A 9,181-nucleotide genomic window follows, 5' to 3' on the forward strand; every position below is an offset into this window, starting at 1 on the left:
GATAAAGGCCATTGATGTGTTTGCTGAAACGCTCTTGTTCTTTTAAATGCCCTGCTGAGGGTGAGTGGATATGGTTCTGGACTGATTGTGCAATGAAAAAAATGCTGCAGGAATTCTGTCTTTTTCCTTTAATTAGTTCAGTTCATCAAGGACCAATAGATATTTTCACCTCTTTTTTTCTTCAAGAACATTCCTTCTCAAATACAAAAGACAGCCTTGTACAAAAGGAGAGGACTTGAGATGAAGCTTAGAGGAACAAAAGGAAAAGTCTTAGACTTATGTGATTTCTAGGAAAATAGAGGGGAAAACATGGCTCCATGCTTTATCCATAACAGAATTTTCATTTTCCTCAGCAGAATAAAATTTTCTTCCAGTCTCAACAGACATTTCAGCTTGGTAGTTTCTATACTGACAAACTACTACATTGTTAGTTTAAACTCCAAGGGCTGTGAGAAACAGGGTCAAAAGGCATCTGGGTAGGAGGGGAGAGGGAGAAGAAAGATGGTACCCTCTACATCCCAATCTTTTATCCCTTGCTCAGTTCTCACTAGGCAGCCCAATGTGTTTCTTAAGTTTCCTTGCTAATGCTGGTCACAAGCAACAGCTCAAATTGAACCAGACCAACTTGTAAAGAAGCCTTTCCTAAGCCATATCCACTTCTTCCAGTGGAGTCTGAAGAAAACCAATGAGTTGATTTGCTCCAAGCTGTTGCATGCCACATGAGGTGACCACCATTTATGTTGATGATGGATCTCCCTTAAAGTCTTCATCCTTCCAGGTTGACTGTTGCTGCAGTTTCCTTTCAGTGTCAGTTATTCCTCTTCGATTTACTCACTTTGGTCTCCTTGACACATGGGGACTCTTCTTGTCACTGCTGAGTGCCCCTTTTCCCTGCTCTCTGAATAGTACCAAGTTCTTGCTGGAGTAGGTGCTTTCTCCTCAGGGAGGAGAACTTCTATGTCATATTTATTATTGCTTTGTAACAGCGTTGAACAATCTCCTTCCTCCTTATTATCTTCCAGAGTCTTTTAAGCCTTCCTTACAATTCAGGACACATCAACTCCATGTGAAACATGACAATTCCTTACTATTGTTTAACAATATCCCTTTTTAAACATTAGGCTGTATTAAGCTCCTTCTGTATTTTGCACATTTGTCACTGCTGGTAGCAGTAAGTTTTTGACCTAATGTTGTCTATGTTATCAATAGATCTTCCATTCTTCTCTTGACTTCATACCACCCAAAAATATTTGAATGGATTTGGAAAGAGTTAGGTAAGATCTGGGTTTGGTTTTATTTAACTAAAAATAAATAAATAAATAAGTGTTTATTATCCAATCCAGTGCTGCTAGCCAGTCAACTTTCAGTACAATGACTGTAGAGCAAGGAGAGTGATGCTAAGGAGAGCTCAAAACAGCAAATCTTCTATGGCTTCAAAAGCCCAAGCCAGGATTTTAGGTGGCAGCTGACCTGTGGCAGGATGCAGTCCTACATACAGTCCAGGCCAAATCTGCGATGCCCTTTGCCCAGCCTCTGGAGAAGTAAGTGTGGTATAGCCAGAGCAAAAATATTCCTCCTCCCTTCCCTGCCCTTAAAATACTTTGAGTTCCTGATTGATAAGGCCAGTGGAAAAGACCATGTGAGTTTGGAAAGAAGTTGCATTTCTGATGAAACAATATTCTGCTTCATTCTTTCCTGGGCAGAGCTGCCAGCCAAATTTATTCCCTTTGCCTTCAATCTGAAACCCATTAGGAATTGTATTGCTGAGCACTGAAGATCTTTACAGGCAATTTCCTCCCAGGGCTAAAGTACCCGTGTAAGAATTGTAAATTTTTGTAGTCCCCCTCTCACTGCCATTTCTGAAACAAAAACGCAGGCTCTTTTCTTCCATCTCCTTCCACAGCCTCCCATCCCACTCTGTCCTTGCCTGAGCTGTTGCTCATGACCACAGGACTTATCCTGGCCAAGCTGGTGCAAGGCACAGACTGACAGCCCTCCTCTGGGGATTTCCTATGCCCAGGGAGCCTCAGGGGTCCCATCTTGACCATCACTCCTTCTCCCTTGCAGAGAATGAGAGAGGGGTTGGGCGTCTGCCTTAATAACCGTAAATTACTGTTGTTCAAAGAATAGAGAGAAGAGTGAGAACTTTTCCTTCCTGGGCTTCCACCTCCTAGAAGGAAAGTCCAGGTCAGAATTGTCTAAATAGAGTTTTCATAGAATCATAGAATGGTTTGGGTTGGAAGGGACCTCAAAGATCATCTAGTTCCAACCCCCCTGCCATGGGCAGGGACACCCTCCACTAGACCAGGTTGCCCAAAACCCCATCCAGCCTGGCCTTGAACACTTCCAGGGATGGGGCATCTACAACCTCTCTGGGCAACCTGCTCCAGTGCTTCACCACCACCATAGAGAAGAATTTTTTCCTAATATCTAATCTAAATCTACCCTCCTTCAGCTTAAGGCCATTACCCCTTTTCCTATCACCACATGCCCTTGTAAACAGTCCCTCTCCAGCATTTTAAATTAAATTGAATCCAGAGTTTTAAATTATTGAAGAGGAAAATTTGTAGAGGCACTTTGAGTAATGATGCTAAATATAATAGCAGAATTCAGGGAAGCTCTGAAGAGATTTTAATCTAGGTGTTACAAGTGCAAGTACTCAGAAAGACCTGTCTTTATGTAGTATTTGATACGTGTAAAACCCTGCCATTTTGAAGTTACTTAGTTGTCTGTTAGAAACAGAGATAGCACTGGAAAAATATTATTACTGCTTTTTCCTGCTAGTGGTATGTGATTCCAGAGAGTTTCATAAGGATGTTGTGATTAAGTTGATGATAAGATACAGTGTAATTAAAAATCCTGTGACTCCACTGGAACAAGAGGTTCACTCCAAAAGCACTGTCTTTACACTGTTAAAAAGCATTTATTTTACAGTGCATTTTTTATTCTATCAGACATTTGGCAATATTTTATGTTACATTTTGGAAGTCAAACGCCATGGTATAAAGTCTAAATTCTTTGTCTGAAAGTCTTTTTGTTCTGAACCGTCAGAGAATATAAAAAAAATCAGCTGTGGTATTTTCAGTCATCTCATATTTCAAATGCCTTTTTATTCAGTGCTTTTATGACCAGTTGCTTGACAACATATAGATATAGTTACTTCATGTGAACAATGCCCCTGTGCAATTGGTGTTGGTATGTATTTTTCAGGGCATATGTCGATATACAGTAGTTCCCAGCCAAGGGAGTTTTTTTTAAAAGGGCTCTGCTGCCGCACATTTTTACATGGTGAAGTGATGTTTTCGTTGAAACTCTTCCATGACATCCTCTCTAGGTTGCATCTATTTTAAGATACAAGTTTTATTAATCTGAAGTATGCCAGGCCCTAGTAGTGCAGCATTTTAATGCTTAAAGAATCTTTTACAGGATGTTATCGTGGTTTTGCAATAAAAATGAAAGCAAATGAACAAAGAAAACTATTCAAGAAATTAGAAAGGTTCTTTTGCTAAAAAGGCTGTATTGGTGAAAGGAGAAATGCTAGCATAAAGAAAGAAAAATAAAAGGCAAATGTGTCAACAGAAAAGTTAAAAATATTTATAGGTTCACTTCATGTGATAAACCGTATTCTTCCCAGAAGAGGTTTCTTTCAAAAGTTGTTATATGGGAGTTCAGGATCATCTTTTAGGAAAAAAAAATATCCTTGCTGCATGCCATATGATAGTTGTGAGGAGGTGGGAAGCCTATAGAAAGTATATGATTACACAGTAAATGCTACTTTTTTGGGGACTAATTTCTACAAAATCCCACTTAATTTCAGTAGAACTCCATCAATTTTATGCTTACTGTATTCCTTTTTCATGAGGAATTTGAGATTATTGTTTTAACCTTTTCCCCCCACTGAGTGGACAATAAGTGAGAGCAACTACAGTATTTTTTTTTTTAAATTTTGTACTGTCAGCTTCGCCTGTAATTTTTACAGTTTTCATAACAGGGATTAGTCATGAATATTTCAAAAATAGAAATGAGTACATTAGCCTATAAAAGAAGTTTGAGCATGCTGCTTTTCTCAGTAGTGAGTGTTATTGTTTTGGGCTATTACCAAAGGATGGCAGAATTTTTGTACAAGGAACTAACCCTGGAAACCCCCAAATGTAAATATTACAGTAATTTGCTGCTCTTTAGGTCCTGGTTCATTGACTTGAAATTTAAGGATTTCTGTCATGGGCAAGCATCTTTGCTTAAAGGATTCAGGCAAATTCTCTCCATCTTAAACAGAGCAGGAAGGATTTAAGCATTTGCATGTGTTTATGTATTTGCTCCCCACTGGCTTCGGGTTCATTGGCATCAGGTACCTGGGGATTCCTTCTGTGTTTCCTAGTACCAGAGAGCAAGTGTTTTGCATCTTGTCTGTTCCACGAAGGGAATAGTCATGGGAGTGAATAAAAAAAGTACAGTACAAAATTGTTAGGCTCAGGAAAACCATATAGCTTACGAACTAGCTCTGACATGATTGCATGTAGGACAACCCATCGTATTTTTATTTTAGTGAATAATTTAAGGTCAGTTACTAAGACTATTTGTGCAGCAATACAGATGATCTCAGAAAATGGTGCTGTATTAAAGGAGATGTACAGCTATTTTCAATGTTGATCCTAAGCAGGTTTTTTTTCCTAATACATCAAATATGGTCTAGTGGGTCACCAAACAGTAGATTTATACAAAGAAAAAAATAGTTGATGGCAAACACAGAGAGCTGATACGTTTTCAAGGAGGACTAACCCGCTGCACTTGCGAGCGATGATAGATGTGTGTGAAATATAATCCTGATTAAAAATGCATGTGTGAAACCCCTCCGAATAAAGTGCTGTGTCTGACAACATGTTCAGAGCTCCTTTATGTGAGAAGGGCAGAGTAATGTAACAGCCCTTGTACCATTCACTTTCTCTTCATCACTTGCTCAATTCATTGTTCTTCCAAAATTTTCAGCAGATGTAATGCTAAGGAGTTACGAATGTGCAAAACAGCATGAGGAAGTCTAAGGGATTCGCATTGGAAGTAGAGATTTTGAAAGTACACCTGAACCAGACTAATGCTCAAGTATGTCCAGCCTCTGTTTTCAGGAGTGCTAGGTCTGGGATCAGGGGACAGTTGTGGTCGTTTGGCAATTTCTATGACCTGGTCAGGTATCAAAATCCTCACATGTATTTTCTTTGCTAGCTGTCAACATCTAAATCGGAAACATTTATCAAAGCTAAAGCAGTGGAAACTGATAATGAATATTCACTTTTAGGGCTGGACAAAGCTTCGGTCAGAGGTGACTGAGCTGCATGTGACAATCCTGACTCTGTATAGCTAGGGGGTGTGCCACAAATGGCAACCACACAAGAAATGTGGTGGACCATCCAGTTTACACGGACAGATCCTGCAACTCTTTATACATATGCACATGCTCTTCTATGACATCTTTTTGCTTGATCCTCAGAGGCTGCTGCTTGGATTTTGTTTGCAGGAGCTCTTGCAGGTAGCAATTAACTGAATTACGAGGGTGCTGAGAAGCTGTTTACGTGCCTTTCCCTGACTACTTCTGACTTCACTGTGTGACCTTCTGTATCCCTAGTTTTCCCTTAAAAAGGCTCATAATTGCAAGCGAGGATTCATGATTGCTTTGGTAAGATGCTCCGTCTAAGCAAAGGCTGCAGTGTAACCATGCTGGGCGTGAGTAATGCTTAAATGCTGCATTTTGGTGGAGCTGTGCTCTACAGGCACCTTTCCTTGTAAGGTCAAAAACTGGAGCTGTGCCATGGCAAAGGGAAGCCTGGGGAAGAGCTATGATTCTGGGAGACATTTCCTCCCTCTCCTTCCACCTTGCTTGCCATTATTAAAGGCCAGGGCCTAGTAACCTGTGCGCTGCCCCGTGCCCGTTTGGCTGTGCAGCTTGTGACGTTTGAGAATCGCAGCTTCACCCCTTCCGCACGCCTTGGAGGCAGCTTCCCATCCACCTGTGCACATGAGAGGATTTATTGCTATGCTCTGTCCAAACACCTGCAGCAGCCATTGAGGTGGAAAGAAGTCACCTGTGGGAATGTGGAAGAAAGAAAAGGGGTGCCAGCCCCTCTTGCAGAGGGTGAGCTATTAAAGTGGCATTTGGGGCCATTTTTAAAGGTATCCAGATGCCTACAGGTGCTCATAGGCACCCAAAGGGATTTTCCAAAGCCCACACTTTTAAAGGTATTTAGGCATTAATCCAACACTGGAATGTCTAATTCTCAATTTCAAAATTGCCTAAGGGCCAGATTCTTAAAGATCTTTAGGTATTGGGCTCCCCCTGAAATCAAACAAAAGTTACATCAAATGATCTTATTTCCCAGGACAGTATTCTTGAAGAAGTGCCTCCTGGAATATTAATGCATGAAAGACCCAATTGATCTGAATTGGGAGGATATCTGCAAGTTACTGTACATCTCAGCTTTACTCAGAAACCTTGTCTTAAAAGATTCATTCTCGGATAAGGATCTGCTAGCTCTTTAATATAATTACTCCATACCAGTAATCTGGCATGATGACAACCGTCTATTAACTCTGCAATTCAACTCAAAATAACTCAGCATTCATTACGTGCTTTTAATATATAATTTTGGTGAATTATAGAGGTTATGAGTGAGCAATGGCTAAGAGCCAGGATGAACGTAGTGCGTATTTCAGGCGGGTATTGCACAACCTTCCCTGCCTAGCACATTATTTCCTCTGTCATGACAATGTTTTCCCCAAAACCTGAGGTTAAAAACTCCATGTTGGTTTTATATGTATAAATATGTGTATGGTCAAGGCTTGAGAGTTCCTCTACCCCTTTGCACTTTGCATTGCAACACATTTGAACACAGGCCTCAGAGAAAAAAAAATGCACAGGTTAAACAGTATTTCAGGCTTTCTTTTTTATTTTCTTCTGTCCTTTGATATTTAATTATATGCAAGTATTTCCATTTTAGGCAAATGCTTATAGAAGTAAATCTTCCTGTGCAGATGAACTCATGTGTTTATATTTGCTTATAATATTTAGCCCTTCACACGGGGCACTGAGATCTGGCCAAACTCTGCACAAAAAAAAACGCAGTAAAGCTTTTGAACCTCGGGAAAAGGGAGGTGTGTGGTGAACCCAAAGAGTGCTCTTCCCACTGCGCCTCCTGCTCTGCCAGCCTGCAAAGGAGAATTTCCGAGTCAGGAAATTAAGAAACTGAGGCACAAGAGCAAATTACATCCTTTCCTTCGGCATCGGCGGTGTAGCTGGGAGCAGAGTTGGGCCACGTGTTGGGAGCAGGAGGCCACGCTGCCTGCCTGCACCTCCCCCTTCTGCCGCGGACGCCGTGGGTGCCTGCCTTGCCTCCCCTGCACGCAGGTATGAATGTCCCGCACGTGATGTGGTGGAGAAAAGTCAGGTCAGCAGCATTTGGTGAATTCCCAAATAAAAGCCTGATCTAGCAGCTGTTATTCACCGGAGGCATTACTTGCAGGATCAGTCCCTGAAAGGGGGCTGAGGACATTCAGTGGAAACGTTATTACTTTCTTGATCTGCATGAAGAACAAGTAGCTGTAAATATCAGAGAGGAAAGGTATATCTTGCTTTCTTTTTCCTGCTGTCTCCTGTCACTGCTGGAGGGAGCTAGTTTGCCATAACTTATACAATTACCAATAGTCTTTTTTAATTTGACATTTTAAGAGCTGTGTTGGGTAGAGGATAATTAATAGCACTTACTTGCTTTGAAGTTGAGCTTTAAATTATATATAGCATAATTATGTCTAAAGCCTCTAACTTACTACTTACCCTAGTAGGTATTTCATCTGTGTTTTACTGTAACACAGCTCCTTCTGTACAGCAGCACTAATCCTTTACCTGGGCTACTTAAGCTCAGAAACATTGATTACATATTGTGATTTTCCTGCAATAACCTTAATTAATTCCTGATGCCTCTACCTTGTTTCAATTATTTTGAGTTTCAGCTCAATATTAAGAGAAATAAAATGGTGGATGAAATTTCATAACAAAATTTGTTGCAGGTAAAAACCAATGAATAAAAATTACTGTCTTCAAGACCCAAATCCACCAACTTTCTAAAACCTTTAAGACCCTGAATATTTTTTCTAATCCCTGGGTGCCTTTTAACAAGTGAAACTATTTTTTATTTTTTATAAAATTGTCAATGGCTTTTCTTCAGATTTATTGGGGCTTCTGTTTAGCTTCAATAGTTGTCTTCTGTGTTGCAGCGATATATGCAGTAATACTTCTGTATGTGGTTGTATTTTTTTTTCTGTTATCCTGATAACAGAGAAAATAAAGATGTAAAAATGACGCCTCTACTTGTATAACCTACATGGAAAATTGTACAATTAAGGGTTCATTTATTCATTGCACACACACTCACACAATCTGCTTTCCAATAAATATGCAGACATTAGTGACAATGAAATCTTGCTTATCCTTAGTATTCTCCAAATTTTACTTGGCAATTAATTGTCTTACCAGGTTACATCTATATTAGTGTATGTTTCCCCTCAAATTCTAAAGAGAGTAGAGTCTCTAATTTATTTCCCATCCTGCAGTTGATATAAGCAGGGTTTTAATGCTGGTGATCTCTTTCTTAGTTACAAATACACACTCTGAGTGCTCTGAGATTTATGTAAGAACCTGGAATTCAGACATGGGGTTTTGCACTGCTTCTTCAGTTAAGATTAATTAGCAATTATTATTAATAAAATTCGCAGTGTGAATAAAGTGTTGTCTTTCTAGTCTCTCTTGCAGTCTCTTTTATTTGGACTTCAATATTGACATGGTTGTGAATAGTGAGGGATGCTGTTGCTACCACAGTCACAAAAATTTGTATTATGGAAAGACAGATGGTTGCTTGTAAATATTAAGCAAGGAGTAAATTGCAGTCTTGATTTAATTTTGGTTTAGGTGATTTTAGCAGTAGGAAGGGAAAGCAGTGACTGCAGAAAACATAAATCTACTTTTAAATATTTTAAATTTCTAATGAGCTTCAGCTTCTCAACTGAATTTAAAATAAGTAAGCCTTTCACTGTGCTCTAGATAATGCAGCTTGAAAATAGTATTTACTAGAAAGATGCCGTGCTATCTGATACACCATTTTAGTGCGTGATTAATATAAACCTGCCTAATAACAGAAAA

This window comes from Grus americana, chromosome 4, assembly GCF_028858705.1.
Source record: "Grus americana isolate bGruAme1 chromosome 4, bGruAme1.mat, whole genome shotgun sequence".
Taxonomy (NCBI): Eukaryota; Metazoa; Chordata; class Aves; order Gruiformes; family Gruidae; genus Grus; species Grus americana.